The sequence below is a fragment of the Ornithorhynchus anatinus genome, chromosome 5, assembly GCF_004115215.2.
Source record: "Ornithorhynchus anatinus isolate Pmale09 chromosome 5, mOrnAna1.pri.v4, whole genome shotgun sequence".
In the NCBI taxonomy this organism is placed as follows: Eukaryota; Metazoa; Chordata; class Mammalia; order Monotremata; family Ornithorhynchidae; genus Ornithorhynchus; species Ornithorhynchus anatinus.
Window position 1 is genome coordinate 93,009,878 of NC_041732.1, and position 20,163 is coordinate 93,030,040.

The following is a 20,163-nucleotide window of genomic DNA, read 5'->3' on the forward strand; positions in this document are numbered from 1 at the left end:
GCTTGGTGCTTGGACTTTCGCCAGCAGCGCTCGGCAGCTCGAGCATAGGAGCGTAGGAGGCGGACGGAGGAGGTGATCCAGGGCTGTGGGTTAGTGGAGCGAGAGCGGCGGAGGGAAAGGGGGGCGAGAGAGTCGAGATGAGTAGAGAGGGTGGAGTTGAGAGCGGAGACCTGATCATCGAGAGTGGGAAGAGAGGACAGGGCGGCAAGGTGAGGAGAGATGCTATTGGAAAGACGGATGGGATCGAGAGAGTGGAGGTCTCTGTGGGGCAGTAGCGAAGATTTGCAGGGGGAGGGAGTGTGAGAGATGAGGCAGGTGAGAAGGTTATGGTCAGAGAGAGGGATTTCAGAGTTGGTGAGGGAGGAGATAGTGCAGCGGTAGGAGATGACGAGATCGAGGTGTGACCGAGTCGGTGAGTGGGCGCGGTATGGTGGAGGAGGAGGTCGGCAGAGTCGAGGAGGGATAGCAGGCGGGCGGCAGAGGAGTCGTCGGGTACATCCGTATGGATGTTGAAGTCTCCGAGGATCAGAGTGGGCAGAGAGAAGGAGAGAAGGAAGGTGAGAAAGGGGTCAAGGTGGTCGAAGAAGTCGGAGGTGGGACCGGGAGGGCGGTAGATGACGGCGACAAGTAACTGGAGTGGGTGGTAGAGGCGAATGATATGGGCTTCTAAGGAGGGGAAGGAGAGGGAGGGGGGAGGAGGGATAGTGCGGAAGCGGCATCGGGGCGAGAGGAGGAAGCCGACGCCTCCTCCCTTACCGGTGAGTCTGGGGGAGTGGGAGAAGGAGAGGCCTCCGCTGGAGAGAGCGGCGGCGGAGACCGTGTCTTCGGGAGAGAGCCTCGTTTCCGAAAGGGTGAGGAGGAGAGAGCGGGAGAGGAAAAGGTCATGGATGAAAGGTAGCTTGCCTGTAATAGAGCGGGGGTTCCAGAGGCCACACTTGAAAGTAGCTGTGGGTGCAAGGGGAGGAGGGGGGGAAGGGCGGGGGGAGGGGAGGGTTTGGATGGGAAGGAGGTGGCGGGGCCCTGGACGAGGAGAGGGGGATGAGGGGTGGCGGTGGGACAAGAGGACTGGGATGGGGCATGGGTGGGGAAGAGAGAAGGGGGGAGGGGGTGAAGAGGGGGTTTGGTGGGGGGGAGAGTAGGGGGAGGGGGAAGAGGGGTAGTGCTGGTAAAGTGGGGTTCTAGGGCGGGAGAGAAGAGGGGGGGAGGAGACAGAGGAGAGAGCGGGAAAGAGCTGAGCGAGAGAGGGGAAGGGGAAGGGGAGGATAGGAAGGGGCGGGAGGGGGGAGGGGGGGAGGAGGGACATGGCGAGGCCAGAGAGGTGGGTGGCAGCACTGACAACAATAAACAGTAATAAACGAAATCGGTAATATAGCAACATGATACAATATGATACAATACAGTAGTGCTAATATAGCAACATGATACAGTATGATACAATATAGTCGTGTTAATAAAAGGGGTGATGATCAGAGTCGGGGGTAGACTCGATTAAGGGGCGACCTGATCAAATTCAGAGTCTGACGACAATAAACAATAAAAAGCGAGATCGCAAATATAGCAACATGCTACAGTAAGGCACACTACAATAGTGTTAATAAGCAGGCGATGACCAGGGTCGGGGGACGAGCCGACCCTACCCGATCAGACTCAAAGTCAAGCGGCCAGCGGCCGAGAGAGTCCCAGAGCTCATGACCAAATAACCCTGTGGCGGCGGGGGGGCCCTGAGGCCAACGTGTCATTTAACTTCTCTATGCTTCAGTCAGTAAATCGTATTTATTCAGTGCTTACTGTGTATAGAGCACTGTACTAAGTGCTTAGGAGAGTACAATATAGCAACAAACAGATACTTCCCTGCCCACGGCGATCTTACGGTCTAGAGTTTTTTCATCTGTAAAATGGGAATTCAATACCTGTTCTCCCTCCTACTTAGACTTTGAACCCCCTGTGGGACGGGGACTGAGTCTGACCTTATTAACTTGTATCTACTCCCTTGTTTAGAACAGTGGATGACACATAATAATGTTGGCATTTGTTAAGCGCTTACTATGTGCAGAGCACTGTTCTAAGCACTGGGGTAGATACAGGGTCATCAGGTTGTCCCATGTGAGGCTCACAGTTAATCCCCATTTTACAGATGAGGTAACTGAGGCACAGAGAAGTTAAGTGACCTGCCCACAGTCACACAGCTGATGAGTGGCAGAGCCGGGAGTCGAACTCATGACCTCTGACTCTGAAGCCCAGGCTCTTTTCCACTGAGCCACACTGCTTCCCACATGGTAAGTGCTTAACAAATACCATTACAAAAATAAGATAAATATAATGGTCATAATCTTTATCATGATAGTTGGGTAACAGTAATTCAATTTCAGTTTTCAATTCAATAGTATTTATTGATCTCTGAGTGCTGAGCTCTGTACTAGATGCCTGGGAGAGTACTATTAGGTTAAAAGATATGGCCCTTGCCTTCAAGAAACTTGTAGTCTATTGGAAGTTTTCCTGGGGATTTCCTCCAGAGGAAGGCAGTTGCCTCCCCCTACTTTCTCTCTTCTTACAGCTCCTCTCAACCAATTATGACAAAGTTCATTTAGTTGCTCCTGGGGAAACGTTTGACAGGAAATCATTTAAAGTTCCCAGTGAACCTTTTGGTGCTTATTAGACCATTTAGGAAGATTGAAGGAGCACTTGAAACAAAGTAGGGCACCATCCTCTTGACCTTTAGCAACCATGACACTAGCCTGATCTCTTTACCGCTTTTTGTGGATAAACCATCCCACTTCCTTCTTTCTCCATCGGAAACAACTCATCAATCATCCATTTCCATTTTTTCTTCTCTCCAGTCCCCATTCCTAGGGAGTCCAGAGGTTCAGCTCGTTCTCTGCCCACCTCTCCTTGAGGGGTCTGAAAGCAGAGCGCACCACTCAAGTATTGACTTTCCTGAAGATAGTTCAGGGGAGGGAGCATTATCTTCTGCTATGCTAAATGCATCATTATTAAAGGACTCCATCCATCTGCTCGAGGACACTGAGTCATTTCCTTCGTGGGTCAGGGAGAAAGATGGAGAATTGAATTGGCCCCCATCTAGCTGAGTGCATGGCAATTTAGTTTCCCCACAGTCTTTGGAAGCTGTCGAGGCGCACACATATCCATAATTGGTACTGGAATAAAAATGTCTTTGATAATGAATCTATTTCTATAGTTAAAATTCTTGTTTCAAGAAGCTAAATCAGGAAAGTTCTGCATTGTTCGTGGGTGCACATTCACCTAGAAGGAGAAGCTGCAGGTTAGGGTCAGTCAGCTGGCTTTGTCTTTCAGGAATGTTTCTTCTTCAGAATGTCAGTAGTTTTAATCCTTTCTAGAGTAGATGGTTAAAGCTCTTGTAATCTCTTTAAAAAATTTTTTTTTTAAAACTTTAGCTGCTTTATTAGCCTTTACTTAATGTCAGCACATAGCTACATATATTCACACACATACACACACACACACACATATAAATACATATGCATATGCTATGGCCAGGCAGATCAGTGCCTGGCACGTAATAAGCACATTAACGAATATCATCATCATCATTATTATTATTATTCAGCTACTTGCGCTCCAAGAGGTGGTGTGTCAAAAGAGATTTGGGAACGTTGTTCTTGGAGCTGTAATTATGCCACTTGGCCTGTGAGTGAATAGATGGCTTGACTAGAGAACTAAATGCCCGTACTTGGAGCATTATATTTAAATATTGAAGCATTGGATGTTTGGACAGGGTTTTGGGAAAACTATTCTAGGCCAGTGTTTGCTTGGGAAGGAGGGATCTGAGATTCACACCAGCACTCAAGCTCTTAGAGCTTTGACTGGAAACATCACTCGTGCTCTAGCAGTTAGGACTTACTTGAAGATTTTCCTTTATTCCAGCAGACAGGGCTCTGATTGGAGGCCTACAAAAAGGGAGGAGCCTCAACAGTGCAGAAAGTGAAAAGGATTGGGTTGGAACTTGGCTTCATTTTAGAGTCTAATTTGGAGTAAAGTCCCCGGATCTGCCATTCCAGTTCTGAAAATTGTTCAGTGACATTCCATTTTACCAGGGGGGAGTGATTGATTGCCACTCCTAGGCTAGACTATAAGTTTTTTGTGGGCAGGGAATAGGTATGTTCATTGTTGTATTGTACTCTCCCAAGTCCTTAATGCAGTGTTCTGCACACGGTAAGCACTCAATTGAATGATTGAATGAATAAGAACTGCAGTGTCTGGCTCTACTTCCATCCCCTCAACCTAGTGGTAGCCTACAGAAGGAGCCAGAAACTGGCCTCAGACAGAGATGAGAAATTTGGGAATCAACAATGGACTGGATCATGACCAAAGTCATCTCAGAGGTCCGTGGGGAGCGAGCACCTTCTGTGGAGGGATGTCACTGAAAACCACATTACTGGAAGTACAGGGCTGTGGCACACACCTCCCTGCCACAGCCCAGTCCAACCCACGGAGACTTTTGGCCTTTGTCCCCTCACCTCCCCAGTGCTGCTCCACCACATCTACCCCTGTGTGAGCCTGGTTTCTGGGGTGAAAGAGAGGATGTGGCCTACTTGCTCCCTCTTTCCTCCCTCCCTCCTCCCCTCTTCCCTTTGTATAGGGGATAGAGTTTGGGCCTGGGAGTCAGAAGGTCATAGGTTCTAATTCTGGCTCGGCCCCCGTCTGCTGTGTGACCTCAGACAAGTCCCTTCACTTCTCTGTGCCTGTTACCTCATCTGTAAAAAATGGGGATTAAGAATGACAGCCCAGTGTTGGATAGGGACTGTGTCCAACCTAATTAACTTGTATCTACACTATGTGTTAGACACATAGGAAGCACCTAGCCAGTACATTATTATTATTTCTGTCCCTCCCTTCCACTATCAACACAACACTAGGAAAGGTGGAAATAGCCACTTCAGGTTCAGGCAGAAGAAGCTGAAGTCTTGGGGCTCAAATTGTGGCCCCTGAGCCCCTAAAAGGCTGAGGAGAGAACGGCACCAGGAAAGCTGCAGAGCTGCAGAAGAGGTGATGGAACATGTTGGTGCAACTTCTTCTTCTCAAGAGAGGTTCTCTACTGACATGGCACCACAGGGCATTGACTTTTGGGACCATTGGTGATGGGATTTTTGATGATCTTATCGGTTGAGTTGCTCCATTACCATGACATTTTAAATTGTGGTTGATCTGTTTTGCAACTGGTGAAAGCACAATGGTGAAATCTCTAGGGCTGAAAGAACCTGACCTGTTTCATTGTGTAGAACAATCACCATTTTAGACTTGGAACCTAGGGCTTCACAGTTTGGCTTGTTTAATTCATGTCTGGTTTTCATTCATTCATTTATTCATTCAATAGTATTTATTGAGCGCTTACTATGTGCAGAGCACTGTACTAAGTGCTTGAAATGTACAATTCAGCAACAGATAGAGACAATCCCTGCCCAGTGACGGGCTCACAGTCTAAACGGGGGAGATAGACAGAAAAACAAAACAGAACAAAACAAAAACAAGACATCATCAAGATAAGTAGAATCAGGAGATATACCCTTCATTAACAAAATAAATAGGGTAATAAATAATATATACAAATGAATACAGTGCTGAGGGGAGGGGAAGGGGGTAGAGCAGAGGATGGAGGGGAGGGGGAACAGAGGGAAGGGGGGGCTCAGTCTGGGAAGGCCTCCTGGAGGAGGTGAGCTCTCAGTAGAGCTTTGAAGAGGGGAAGAGAATTAGTTTGGTGGATGTGAGGAGGGAGGGCTTTCCAGGACAACAGTAGGACGTGGACCACGGGTTGACGGTGAGATAGGCGTGAACGGGGGACCGTGAGGAGATGAGCAGCAAAGGAACGGAGTGTACGGGGTGGGCAGTAGAAAGAGAGAAGGGAGGTGAGGTAGGAGGGGGCAAGGTGATTGAGAGCTTTGAAGCCAAGAGTCAGGAGTTTTTGTTTCATGCCACTGGAGGTTTTTGAGGAAGGGAGTGACATGCCCAGAGCATCTTGGTTTTCAGAGGGCATGCTTCCTAGGTTACAACTTCTCATCAGTTGCTCCTTGGATTATCCATAGCTCTCTGGTGATGTTTTCCATCAATTAGAATATTTATTGAGCACCCGCTGAGTACAGAACACAGTATGAAATGCTTTGGAGAATACAACAGAAGCAAAATGCACATCCCTTACCTTCAAGGAGCTTACTATCCAATCCATCAAGATTTACAAATAGTAGGCGAGAGAAAAAAATATAACAGCTTGTGCAAGTAGAATTCTGTTTCCAAATGACTGTGATATGCAAAATCTGGAGATGCGAAATGCATAGATTGACGTTGTCACCCAGCATCTGAAAACTCTGCCCGAAATCCCTTCTAATTAGCTCCGGGAAATCCATTTGGTCCCAGCCCCCCGAATCTTTGCTCCATTCTGTTCTGTCTCTTCCCTGTTCTAAACACTCTTTCAGCCACCCACACCCTGAACTTGCTCCCGATGCACTTTTCATCTCACTCTTTCTCCAGCACAATACACTAATATGGACAGCCATGGCTGTATAAAGTTTCCATTGCCAAAACTCACAAGAACATTCATTGTGACTTTTTAAAGCCACAAGAGCCTCTGCCACTGCTGCCTCTTCTGGCAACCAAAGAAGCCCTCAGTGGGACCAGATTGAACATCAATCCATCCATCAACAGTATTTATTGAGGATTTACTGTACAGAACATTGAATTAAGTGCTTGGGAGAGTACAGTATAACAGAATTAACAGACAAGTTCCCTGCCCATAACGAGCTTACAGTCAGGAGGGGTAGACAGATATTAATATGAATAAATAAGTAATTTATAATATTTATTAAAAGATATGTAAATAAGCACTGTGGAGTTGGGGGTGGGGCAAACATGCTTTTTTCCCAACCTCGTGCCAAATACATAGCACATCTTCTCTCCAGGATCACATCTTACCAGAACCCCTGCCCTCAACTTCCACTTTTAGTCTCACTAGCCACGACCTTGGGACTGGATGCTGGGAGAGATGGAGGGTGGATTAGGGGTAACAGCAGGTGCTGTGGGACTGTGGGAGCGGCTACCTTTCCCTTCTGCTGTCCCTTCCCCTTCCAGGCTGGAAGCAGGAGGTGGAGAGGCCCAGGGTGATGAGTGTAGTCATGCTGCCCACAACAGCTGTTGTTTAAACAATGTTCAAATGATTAATGCAATTCTGGAGCATGGGGATGAGAGACAGAGGGGGATGGGGCTGCGTTTGGGGTGCCAGATACACTAGGATAAGGAAGTCCATAGGAACAGGAGAGGGGAATGAGTAAGGGGAGAAGGGCAGCAAGGAGGGTTAGATTTAATTTTGGACCACGATGGGAGCAGGGCACTGGGGTGATATTTGGAGAGAGCTGTGGGGTATGGAGAGGGGGAGAAAGGGAAAATAGGGAAAAGCTTCAATCATGTTTACAGTTCTTGGCTTTCTAGGGCACTGGAATGAGATTTAAAAATGTTCTTGACAATCAATCAATCATATTTACGGAGAACTTACTCTGTGCAGAGCACTGTACTAAGTGCTTGGGAGAATACTGTACAGTAGAATTAGCAGATACTCTCCCTGCCCATAAAGAGCTTAGAGTCTAGAGGACAAATATAAGCATACCCTGGGATACATTCATTTAGCCCTGGAGTTTGAAGTATAGTTAATTCTAACCCGAAGGTGAAAAACACCCTCATCAGAACCTTCCATTGTCCTGTTGCCAGTTGATATTCAGGGGATGACTGTCCAACATTTTTCCAGTGGCAGGAATACTTCGAAATTTCAAGTATTTCTTTAATCATTAAATAGTTTGAGCATAACAGCTAAAGGTGAAATGCCATCTGAAGGGAGACATTTTATTTGTTGGAGAGTTGAGAGAATGTCAGAGGTTTTGGTTTCCGCAGTACAGACTGGATTTGGCTCCAGTGAAAGATCTTTAATGCTTCTCCAGGCCTTGTCTGAGTCTTTACCATCTGAGTCTGCTTTCAGAGATGTACCCTTTTCTTAACAATTGTAATTTCATGGCCAAACACAGACAAAGTTAACCAGTGAAACAGAACCCCAAACTATGAGCGTCTGCCCGAGACCAACAAAGGGAAGACATTTATGTAGTGTGGGGTGAGACTCAACAATGAAAATCAGAATGAGAAAGGTTTGGAAGGCCTGGCAAGGTTTCAAAGCCAGTGTTGTAAGAATATGAAGTGTTTTTAACATGGTCTGTGGGCAGAACCAGGGAGGCTGCTTTTAGTTGTCAGGAACGTCCAAATCTCAGCAAGCTGTTGGGGGCTGAATGAGAGACCGGAGGATTAGGAGACCCAAGTGAGAGGCCCAGGCCATCAGAGCACTAGATGGGGAAGGTTGAGGGGTGGAATGTAATATAATGTAGTATAATCTGTAACCATAATCAATCAGTAATATTTTTTGAGCACCTTCTGTGTGCAGAGCACTGTACTAAGCCCTTGAGAGAGAGAGAATGATACAACGAAGTAGGTAGATACAATCCTTGCCCACAGTGAGCTTACATAAAATGAGGTTAAACTGTTTCACCTGTTGTGAGAGAGGAAACCAGGGCCTAGGAACTGGTAGAGAGCTATGCTGATGCCCCAAGATCCTGTGCTCAGCTCCTGCATCTGGCATATAATGGGTGCTTATGTCCCACTCAGCTGCAGTAAGGTCACCCTCTGTGGATAAATAGGATGCAGGGTTTCTTCGGTCTGGGAGAGTCAGTCTGGAAGTTCCACCTTCGCAGAGTCAATCAATCCATCAGTTGTATTTATTGAATGCTCACTGAGTGCAGAGCACTGAACTATGCACTTGGGAGAGTACAGTATAACAGGGTTGGTAAACACATTCCCTGCCCACAAGGAGTTTACAGTCTAGAGAGGGAGAAAGACATTATTATGCACAAATAAATTATATATAGTTATAAGTACATAACTGCTGTGGTGCTGAGAGAAAGGTGAATAAAAAGGACAAAAATTCAAGGGCAAGGGTGACACAGAAGGGAATGGGATAAGAGGATGTGAGGACTTGGTTGGGGAAGGCCTCTGTATCAGGTTAGAAAAAGTCCCGACCCCATAAGGGTCTTACAGCCTCAGTAGGAGGGAGGATGGGTATTGAATCCCCATTTTTACAGTTAAGACAATTGAGACACAGAGAAGTTATATGATTTGCCCAGGCAGAGTAGAGTTTAGAACACAGGTTCTCTGGATTTCAGGCCCATGCTCTCTCTACTAGGCCATGCTTCTTCTCATTGATATTGAGGTGGTAGTTGAAATCATGGGAGCAGATGAGCTACCCAAGGAAGAAATAAGTGTAGATTGAAAAGAGAAGGAGGCCCAGAACCCAGCTTTATGTGGCACCCTCCCCTAGGGGTAGGAGGCAGTGGAGGAGCCAACAAAGAAGACTGAGAAGGATCAGCCAGAGAGGTCAAAGGAGAACTAGGAGAGAAAAGGGTCTATAAACACAAGAAGGGATTGTGGCAAAGGCAGCCGAGATGATGAAAAAAATTAGGATGGATCTGTTAGATCCATCAAGTAGGAAGTCATAGGTTTCCTTGGTGACCTTGGAGAGAGTGATGTCACTGGAGGGCAGAGGGTGGAAACCAGGTTGTAGAGGGTCAAGAAGAGAATTGGAGGAGAGAAAGAAATGTTTTTAGAAGGTGAGAAAATAATAATAATAACAATGACGGTATTTGTTAAGCGCTTACTATATGTAAGCACTGTTCTGAGCCTTGGGAAAGATGGGGTCAGAGGTGCAGGTGGAGGGAGTGGGTTTTAAAAGTTGTTGGGGACGTCTCCCCTTGATAGAGTTGTCTGAGAAAGGATGAGAAGATGTTGGGGCAAGAGAGAATTGGGAATGTAGGAGGAGATTTTGGAGAGCTCAGACTTCACTGACCCCTCCAACTATTCCAGATCTTTAAATCCCCGCTGTAGCTCCCCAACCTCCCTCTCTCTCACCCTTGATGACTTTGGCAACAACTTTGTTGACAAACTCAAAACCATGAGGCAAAACTATCTTCAACAGATTTTGTTTGTTTTTGATCTTTGTTTTTCCCTCCTATGAATTCCTACTGGGCTAAGATATCTTTCCCTTTTCAGTCCTTTCCCAGATGAAACATTTGTTTCAATTAAAAGAAATTGGCAAACCCAAAGGTAGCTTAATATTTTGGAAAAACAAATGGAAGATCAGTTCCTTAAAAGCTAGTTGTTAAGTATAAACAATAAGTGTTTTTGATATAAATTTCACTGGACACCCGGGAAAGACTCACTTAAGAGCTATCACTCTCCCAATCGTGCCAAGAATTCATGAGTAAGGAAGAATTTTCACTTGAGAGTTGTTGATTTTACTTTCGAGTGTTGATTGATTTATTCATTATGTCAAATGGTTCTCTATGGTCATTTTGGTTAAATGGATAAACAGATGACTTCAAAGCCAGTAACAATAATAGCTAATATGAATCAAGGGTCATTAATAAAATAGAAACCTATAAGTGAATTGATACATGCTGAAATACTTAAAAATTTCCATTTCACCTGAATTATGTACTGAAAGCTCCTTGTGAGAAGGGAGCATGCATAATAACTTTATTGCATTATACTTTCCCAAGTGCTTAGTATGGCACTCTGCATCCTGTAAGTGTTCACTAAATACCACTGATTGACATTGATTGACTGATATTCCAAAAAGAATTCTAAACTCTTCTAATAGATTTTCAAATTTTTTAGAATAATGAATTTCCTAAATAGGATTTCTAAAAATAATTGCGCACTGAACAGGGGGCTGTGGCTGGTTTTTAACCCATTCCCACTCTCACAAAAGATGATGTGGTCACAATGAGAAGCAGTGTCACCTAATGGAAAAAGCCCAGGCCCAGGAGACAGAAGACCTGGGCTCCAATCCTGGCTCTGCCACTTATCTGCTGTGTGACCTTGGGCAAGCAAGTCACTTCACTTCACTGTGCCTCAGTTACCTCACACTTACAACTGTGAGCCCTTTGTGCGTCAGGGACTGTCTGACCCTATTATTTGTATCCACTTCAGTGCTTAGCATAATGCCTTGCATGTAGTAAGCACTTAACAAATGCCACAATTATTATTAGTTGGATTCTTCTAGAAGGCAGTGGAGCTGTCTAGGAAAGTTGAGTAGACAGGTATTTATTAACATGGCTGAGTGAAATAGTACAATCAGTTCCATGACTGATTGGTGGATTTTTTTGCTATGGCACATTAATCAGGTGAAATCTTTCAAAATGATCCAATAAACAAGTGGTTTACTGCAGCTCCTGTTTGGCTGTCTTTGTGTCAGTCAGTTTAAATTACACGGTTGCCTGCTTTCCAACTTGGTCGGTGTGCTGAAAAAGGGAGGTGGAACTTTCTTCTTCTGTCCCAGCTTCTCAGGAGGGTTTGTGCTCCTCCTCCATGAGACAGAGAAGCCACTCTGGCTGGGGCAGTAGAGACCAAGTCCCACCTCTCCACTAGTCAGCCTGGCCTCTGAAGCAGCGGCCAGAGCAGCAAAGCCCTTCTTTTCCCTCCTTCCAAGCAGTAGATTGGCCCAAACCGATGTGGCTCTCTCTGGGCTCCTTTGGAGGATTCCTGCCTTCTAAGGTCAACCTGGGCTCCGGAGCAGTGGCTGGAGAGGGGAAGACAGGAAAGCACCTGAGACGCCTTGCTAGACCCTGGACCCTCTGGCCCTGGCTCCGGGGTAGGCAGAGGAGACAGAATGAGAAGACTTGTGTATGTTTTCCCTTTATTAAAAACAAAACAAAATAACCTGACAAAAAATAAATCTCCCAAGAACATCAGTGGTCTGGGGCAGGATCAGCTCCCTGACCAGGGAGTACTGTGGCCATTTCCTGGCCCAGAGAGACTGTGCCCATGCTTCCATCATGGCTGCCCGGACATGCCCAGGGGGCGGGTGCCAGGCTGGCATCAGATTGCATCAAATGCAGACGGAGGCGGCACCACATTGGGTCACAATTCAACTCCTTTTACTAGGTATCGGTAGAACTGATAGGATGCCCAGATAAATTCATCATCCAGCCAAACATCTCTTATGCCAATCACACCACCATCGCAAGTCTGTACATTGTAGTGTGGGTGTACATTCACATCTTCAGTGTAGGACCCTCCCCTGTATTTCTACTTCCAAGGGCTTCGTTGGGCTCTCGATTACATATGTAAAGACTGGATCTGAATTCGTGAGGCTCATTGGCTGTGGTTCCATTTCAGTACTTTCCTTCAGTTTCATAAATCTGTTTATTTAATGGGCTGGAACACCTTATAACCTTTTTTAAAAACTCCTGCCTTGTGGGCAAGCAAGCTAATCTCAGCCTCAGGTGCAACTTTTCTCAAAATGGACGGTGCTTGCTCTCTGAACATTGTGGATGGCTGTTTTGAAAAGCCTGGTGGCTGAGATTATTGTGTTTTGTTGTGATGGACAGTTAGTGCCGAATAGCTATTTAGAGCTTTCTGAAAACCATGGAGAGAATCCTTGAGCCTTACAGCCAAACAACATTGTAGTCTTTGTTATGAATAACAGGAACTGTTTATGACACTTCCATCACTTTCGCCCCTTTGAAAGTTCACTCTCGCCACAAGGTTCTGACTGAATAGAACCACGAGGAGTATTATCATTACTCTTGCTAGGGAGTGGGACTTGAGGAATGCTTCCTTAAGAAGGCACCTTTTGGTCTCTCCTTTATTTCCTTAAATAATTCACTCTTCTTTCTGGAAGCTCTGCTGAATGATATCGTACTAGGGCTTGCACAAAGCCATGGGATACTTAGATAATAAAAGACAATTCTTTGGCAGAGAGGAGCTTGCTTATACTTCCCTTTTATTGCTTATCAAAGCCCAGAGTTCTCCTTTAGAGCAATCAATATTCCTAAACTGCAAACTTTTTAGATAAAGGAAATGGAGCTATAGAGTGGGGATGTAGGGGAGTGGGTTTTTTTTAATAGTATTTGATAAGTGTTTAGTATGTCGCAGGCACTGAACTAAACACTGGGGTAGATACAAGTTAATCAGGTTGGACTCAGTCCCGTCCCACATATGGCTCACTGTCTCAATCCCCATTTTACAGATGAGGTAATTGAGGCACAGAGAAGTGAAATGACTTGCCCAAGGTCACACAGCAGACAACTGGCAGAATCAGGATTAGAACCCAGATCCTTCTGACTTCCAGGCCTGTGCTCTATCCATAAGGCCGTGCTGCTTCCCAGAGCGCTGCCCCTCTCCCCAGAGTGAAGGGTGGTCAGGCATCAGGACTGCTGTCTATGCAGCTCAGCCACTGCTAGACGCAAGAATTGGATCGAACTGAGGCCTCCGCTTCTTACCCTTCACTTGTCCGATTGCTTATTTCGTGCTTGGCATCATCATTATTATTAATGGTATTTGTTGAGTGTTTCCTGAGTGCTAAGCACTGTATTAAACCTTTGGGAAACTACAATATAACAAAGTTGGTAGTCACATTCCCTGCCCACAAAGAGTTTATAGTCTAGAGGGGGAAACAGACATCAATATAAATGAATAATTTAAGGATATGTACATAATTGCTGTGGGACTGAGGGAGGGGTGAATACCAAATGCTCAAAGGGTACTGCCCCAAGTGCATAGAGGCAGCAGAAAGGGAAGGGAATAGGAAGTGCAGAGAGGGACTCAAGTGGAAAATACAGGTGGGAAATAGAAGTGGACTTTGTTCCTCGAGGAGCTAACAATCTAAAAATGTGTTTGCGGTGAGGGAGGACTGGAGACAGACACATTGGAGCAATGAAACATTGAAAGAGTGTAAGGGACAAGGACACAGGTGTAATATACAAATTTAAAACACAAGTCAGTAGGGAGTTATGGCTAAAGGAGCAGAATTTCTTCTAGCAATTCAGAGTCCATAGCAACAACTCCTGTAGCCACCAGCCTTCCCAAGGTCAAATGAGGCCTCAGGCTGCAGGTGCTGTTTGAATCCTGTTGGGGTGGTAGAAAGCAGGATAGGATGGGGTCTCCTAGATAGTACGGAGGAAAACTGGGTAGGCGGGAGGAAAGGAACCTTGCTCAGTTTAGCTGAGAGGGGCTAAGAGTGACCAGGGAAGTAAGGTTGCAAACAACAATCAATCAATGTTATTGATTGTGCACTTACTGTGTCCAGAGCTCTGTACTAAGTGCTTGTGAGAGTACAGCATGATAGAGCTGGTAGACACAGTCCCTGTCCATTAGAAGCTTAGAGTCTAGAGAAGGACACAAACATTAAAATAAATTATGTATATATGCATAAGTGCTGTGGGACAGAGGGTGGAGTGAATGTCAATTGCTTAGAGAGTCTATATCAAGTGCATTGGTGACTCAGAAGGGAGAGGGAGGTAGGGAAATGAAGGCTTAACTGGGGAAGGACTCTGGAGAAGATGTGATTTTAATAAGACTTGGAAGGTGTGAGAATGGTAGTCTGTCTTATATGGAAGGGAGGGAGTTCCAGACCAGAGGCAGGTGGGCAAGGGATTGGCAGTGAGATAGATGAGCTTGAGATACAGATGAGTAGGTTGGCATTGGAGGAGAAAAGTGTGTGGGCTGGATTGTACCAGTAGGTGAGCTGAGTGCTTTAAGCTGATGGTAAGGAGTTTCTGTTTGATGCAGAGGTGGTTGGGCAATGATTGGAGGTTTTCCAAGACTGGGGAGATGTGAACTGAACATGATAATTTTAGAAAAATAATCCAGGAAACAGAGTGAAGCATGGACTGGAGTTGGGAGTGATTGAAAACAGGGAGGTCAGCCAGAAAGCTGATGCAGTAGTTGAAGCAGGATAAGATACATGGTTGGATGAGCATAGTAGCAGTTTGGGTGGAGAGAAAAGGGCAGATTTTAGAGATATTTGTGAAGGTAGATATGACAGGATTTGGTGACACATTGAATATGTGGGTTGACTGAGAGAGACGTGAGTGGAGAATTATGCCAAGGTAAGATAGGAAGGATAGTGGTGTTGTCTACAGTGATGGGAAAGGCAAGGGGAGGACAGGGTTTGGGTGGGAATATGAGAAGTTCTGTTTTGGATGTGTTAAGTTTGAGGTATTGGTGGGACATCTGAGTAGAGATGTCCTGAAGGCAAGAGGAAATGTGAGATCACAGAGGAGAGAGATAAGGCAGAAGAGATAGATTTAGAAATCATTTACATAGAGATGGTAGTTGAAGCCATGGGGGTGATTGAGTTCTCCAAAGGAGTGGGTGCAGATGGAAAATAAAAGGGGCCCCATAACTGATCCTTGAAGGACACCCACAGTTAGGAGTTGGGAAGCAGAGGAGGAGCCAAAGAAGAGACCCAGAAGGCATGGGCCAAGAAAGAGGAGACCCAGGAGAGGGCAGTGTCAGTGAAGCTGAGGTTAATTAATGTTTCTAGTAGAAGGGGGTGGTCAACGGTGTCGAAGGAAGCTGAGAGGTCAAGGAGGATTAAAAAGGAGGAGAAGCCATTGGATTTGGCAAGAAGGCGATCTCTGGTGACCTTAGAGAGGGCCTTAGAGTAAAGGGGGCAGAAGCTGGATTGGAGGAGGTCAAGGAGAGAACTGGACCTGAGGAAGCGGAGGCAGAGGGTGTAGGGATTGGCGGGGACAGAGTTTTGGAGAAGGGCAGGGATTGTCTCTCTTGCTGTATTGTACTTTCCCAAGCACTTAGTACAGTACTTTGCGCACAGTAAGTGCTCAATATATATGATTGAATGAATGAATGAATTAATTAATAATAGGAGAGAGAAGAGGTGGTGACTGGAAAGAACCATGGGGCCAAGGGAGGATTTTTTTTGGTATATGGAAGACATGATCATCTTTGAAAGGAGTGGGGAAGAAGCCATGGGAAAGTGAACGGTTGAGAGTGAGAGTCAGGGAGGAAATCTGATTTTTTGTTCAACTCCATATATGGAGGGACTAAACAACCACAGCAGGGCTTTGATACCAAGTCTGGCAAGCAGAGCAAGCTGGGGGGAGGCAGAGAATTCTTCAGCTGTGGTATGGGGGTTGAGGGTATGCAGGGCACACATTTTGCTCAGCTGTGGTGGAGAAGAGGGGCTGAGGAAGCTGATCATTGCCTTTTATCCCCAGTCCAGTGGGCACAGATCAAGCCAGGAACTAATAATAATAATGATAATAATAATGGTATTTGTTACCCTTACTATGTGTCAAGCATTGTTCTAAGTGCTAGGGTAGATACAAACTAATCAGGTTGGACACAGTCCCTGTCCCACAGTCTAAGTTCAATATAACATGAGTTCATAGTCACATCCCTCTCCTTTGCTAGTTTATCCCAGCATAGCACCACAACACATCTTTCTAAAACGTGCGTCAGGTCTCACTCTCTCCTCCTTAAAAATATACACTTTTAAGAGGCTTTCCCTGACTAGGCCTTCATTTCTTCTTCCACCCCCTTCTGCATAACCGTTGTGACTTGGATCTGGACTCTTTATTCACCCCCTCCCTCAGCCCCACAGCACTTATATGTATATCCATCATTTTTTTATAATGATAATGATGGTATTTGTTAAGTGCTTACTATGTGACAAATACTTTATATCAGTGTCTGTCTCCTCCCCTAGAATGTAAGATCATTCTGGGCAGGCAGTGTGACTAAGGTCCAGAGAAATGAAGTGACTTGTCTATGATCACACAGCAGACAAGTGGCGGAGCCAGGATTAGAGCCCAGTTTCTTCTGACTCCAGGGCCTGTGGTCTCTCCACTTGGCCATGCTACTTCCTCAGTGGCGGTGGTGCAACCATGGGCTCGCAGGGTCCGCTGTGCCAGAGTTGAGGTGGGAGAATCTCCTTATTGCTCTCCACCGTCTGAAGATCTAAAATACGCAGCTCTTGCTTATTAATAATCGATGGACCCCTTTCAGTGTTGACAACAATAGTATCACCAACCCCATAAACAATCATAGCAATGTCATATTTATGAATGGCTTAGTGTGCCAAGCACTGACCTAAGCGCTGGGATAGAAACAAGATAATCAATTTGGATGAAGTTTCTATCTCTCATGGGCCTTGTTCATTCCAAGGTGCTTAGTACAGTGCTCTGCACATAGTAAGTGCTCAATAAATACTATTGAATGAATGAATGAATGGGCCTCACAATCTAAGTTGGAGGGAGAACAGGTGTTTAATCACCATTTAGAGATTAGGAAACTGAGGCCCAGGAAAGTTAAATCACACAGCAGGCAAGAGGCAGAGCAGAGACTAGAACCCAAATCCTCTGACTCCCAGGGTAGGGCTCTTTCCACTGGGCCACATTGCTTCTGAGCCTTCCCTGCTCTGGTCAGTGTGACAGTCTGTGTCTCAGATTGCCTGGATTCATTAAGGTTCTAAGGACTTGGGGCTTCACCGGTGCCTAATAGCTATGTGTTTGGAGGACAGCAATTGAATTTCCTCTCTCTTCAGCTAAATCAGAAGAGGATGTAGTCCTTACTCCCATTTTTGAGAAAGGCTCAGTTGCAGATATCCAAGAAACATACGTGTAAGATCCCTGGATCTGATAGAATACTAGCCAATTCTGTGAGCTGAGAGAAGATTCTCTGATAACATGCCTAAGCAGGCTCTTCCTCAGTATAGGATCTTGGCAGAAATGCTTCAGGATAACAAAGATGCCACAGTTACCACTGTCCTCTTAAAAGAAAGATGAGGAAAGCTACAGAAGTCTATCCAGAAATCTCACCGCTCTCTATTTCTGGCAAGATCTTAGCCAGACTCCTTTTAGAGTGGCTCCTGAAGAAGAGTGCTTACCCTGCACTCCCAGAATCACAATGCAGCTTTTGGCCAGGAGGCAGATGGGATTTTTGTCGATGCTTCCTGAGAGGCACCCAGGTCTGGAAGAGACCTTGGCCGTTGTTTTTTCTGATGCAAAGACTTCCCTGATACAACTGGTTGACGAAAGAGCCCGTAGTTTCTCCCCAATGTTGAAACTGGTTCCCGCTCTCCCGTCAACCCTTGCATCTTTAGGCCTCTGTTGACTTTAAAACCCAAAGATGAAGTCCCTCCCAAATGTTTGCTTGTAAGATGAGAAAACAATTGTAATAAGAATTTTTGACTGAGGGGAGAACAGAAACCTCATTCACTGTTATTCACTCTCTCGGCAATATCAGAAAGTCCCTGCAGCTCGGAAGCTCTAGTTTATTGCTATGATTTTGTTCCGAAGAGCGCAAGTAGGGGTCAAGCATGAGATTCATCAGTCTTTTCAGGATGACTGGGGCCAGTAAAACTTGATTTGTTTCAGAGTATCAGGGTCTCCTGGCACTCACTGGGGATTTTTATGCTTCAGTGGCCGAGGCTTTATATCTGAAAGGAGTGCATGGAGCCATTTAGATGTTGTTCTTGGTTCCTCCTGTGGTGGAAATGAGGTCCCCGTTTGCCTTGCTAAGAATCCATATAAATATAGATAAGGACCAGAGACAATTCAAATCTTCTTTTAAAGAAACAGAAGATGTTGCATGTTTCAGAGGAAAAAGCACTGGACTAGAAATTGCAAGATCCATCTTCTAATCTCAGCTCTGCTACTGAGCTAGTGTATTGGTGACCTTGGACAAGTCACTTAATGCTCTTGGCCTCATTTCCCCCGCCTATAAAATGGGACTAGGATTTTTTCTTTTCATACTCCTTAGATTATAAATCCTGTGTGAGACAGGAAATGGGATTTGATTATTATTTTGTATACACCCCAGATCTCAGCACATAGGAAGAACTTGATAAATACTATTATTATTATTATAGTTAGTTTAGAATTTTTTGAGAACCAAAGACAGAGCGATTGAACTATATTATATAATTCTCTGACAGAAAGAAAAATAGACTTTGCCCAGGTCAAGGATCTTTGATTCCTTGCGAGAGGTTTAGCCCCCTAGGTCAGGCATTGTAAATAAGGAAACAATTTTGGGGATCAACATAATGTAATAATTTTAATGTTTGTTTCCCCCAGAAGATTGTAAGGAGCCAGGGGGCAGGAACTCTGATGTATTCTTCCAAGTGCTTAGTACGGAGCCCTGCTCTCAGTGAACTCTCAGTAGATACCATTGATTGATTGCATGGGAGAGGTGCAGTGGAGTAAACTCAAATTAAAGTAAATTATAAACTACTTGAGAACAGGAATTTTGCCTATTATTTCTTTTGTAGGATTTCCAAGCACCTAATACAGGTTTTGGATGCAGTAAACACTCAATAAATATGCTGAATTTGACCAGAAGTTCTATGTACAACTTTTGGATGCCACTTTAAGGTATGATGGTGGGAAAGTGAAGCCCAGAATAAATCAGCATGGTGTAATGAATAGAGCATGGACCTGGGAGTCAGAAGGTCATGGGTTCTAATCCCATTTCTGCCCCATGTCTGTTGCGTGATCTTGGTCCAGTCACTTCACTTCTCTGGGTCTCAGTTTCCTCATCTGTAAAATGGGGATTGAGACTGTGAGCCCCATATAGGTTAAGGACTGTATCCGACCCAATTTGTTTGTATCCTCTACAGTACTTGGTACCTAGTAAGTGCCTAAAAATACCGTTATTATTATTACTATTATTATTGTTATTCTGTGCCAGGCCCCCTGGAGGCCAAGGGCCAGAAGGAACAGGAAAGGAAAAGAGAAACAAAGACTTGAAGCGGTGAGGGAGCATTCCATCAGCACTTCACTTCCCTCCTTCTCTCTCCCTCTTCCCCGTTCCCACCAGGCTGGGTCTTAAATAAATAAATAAATAAAAATGAAGGCTGATTGATTAATGGGCTCACCTCAAATCTACTGGGCAGGAAGCCGAAATGTACAAGTTTCACCGCAGTTTGGCAATGGTTTCCAGCAAAATGGTCAGTCGAGTGTGGTGAGAGATTAAAGATAAAGATTTCAGATGTGATCCCCCCACCATCCTCTCATGTTTCCGGACACCCCCTCTTCCTGTCCCCCCAACCCTTATCCCAGGCATATCCTACTTATTAGGTCATAATGGTCCCTGCCATCACAAACAGTCTGCAGTCAACAGATCCTGGAGGGCAAGAGCCTCATTTGTGGCTGGGGTCAAATATTTTCCTAATTAAGAAAAATAAATGGGCTCATTACATCACCCCCCAGAAGGGGGGAAATCAAACGTAGGGGGTGACCTCACATGGTTGATCCAGGCACTGGGGAATTTGCCTAGTGACCTGTGTAGTAGCCTGGG

At 45.3% G+C, this 20,163-nt stretch overlaps 1 long non-coding RNA gene across 1 annotated transcript in view; it reads right to left on the reverse strand.

The window, feature by feature from the left end:
- The window catches only part of LOC120638411, a 37,238-nt gene extending 17,357 nt beyond the window's left edge, over positions 1-19,881 (reverse strand). The window contains exon 1 of the long non-coding RNA XR_005660063.1: positions 19,742-19,881. This is a non-coding gene — a long non-coding RNA (uncharacterized LOC120638411). The remainder of the gene's footprint in view (positions 1-19,741) is intronic.
- Between the last annotated feature and the right edge of the window lie 282 nt (positions 19,882-20,163).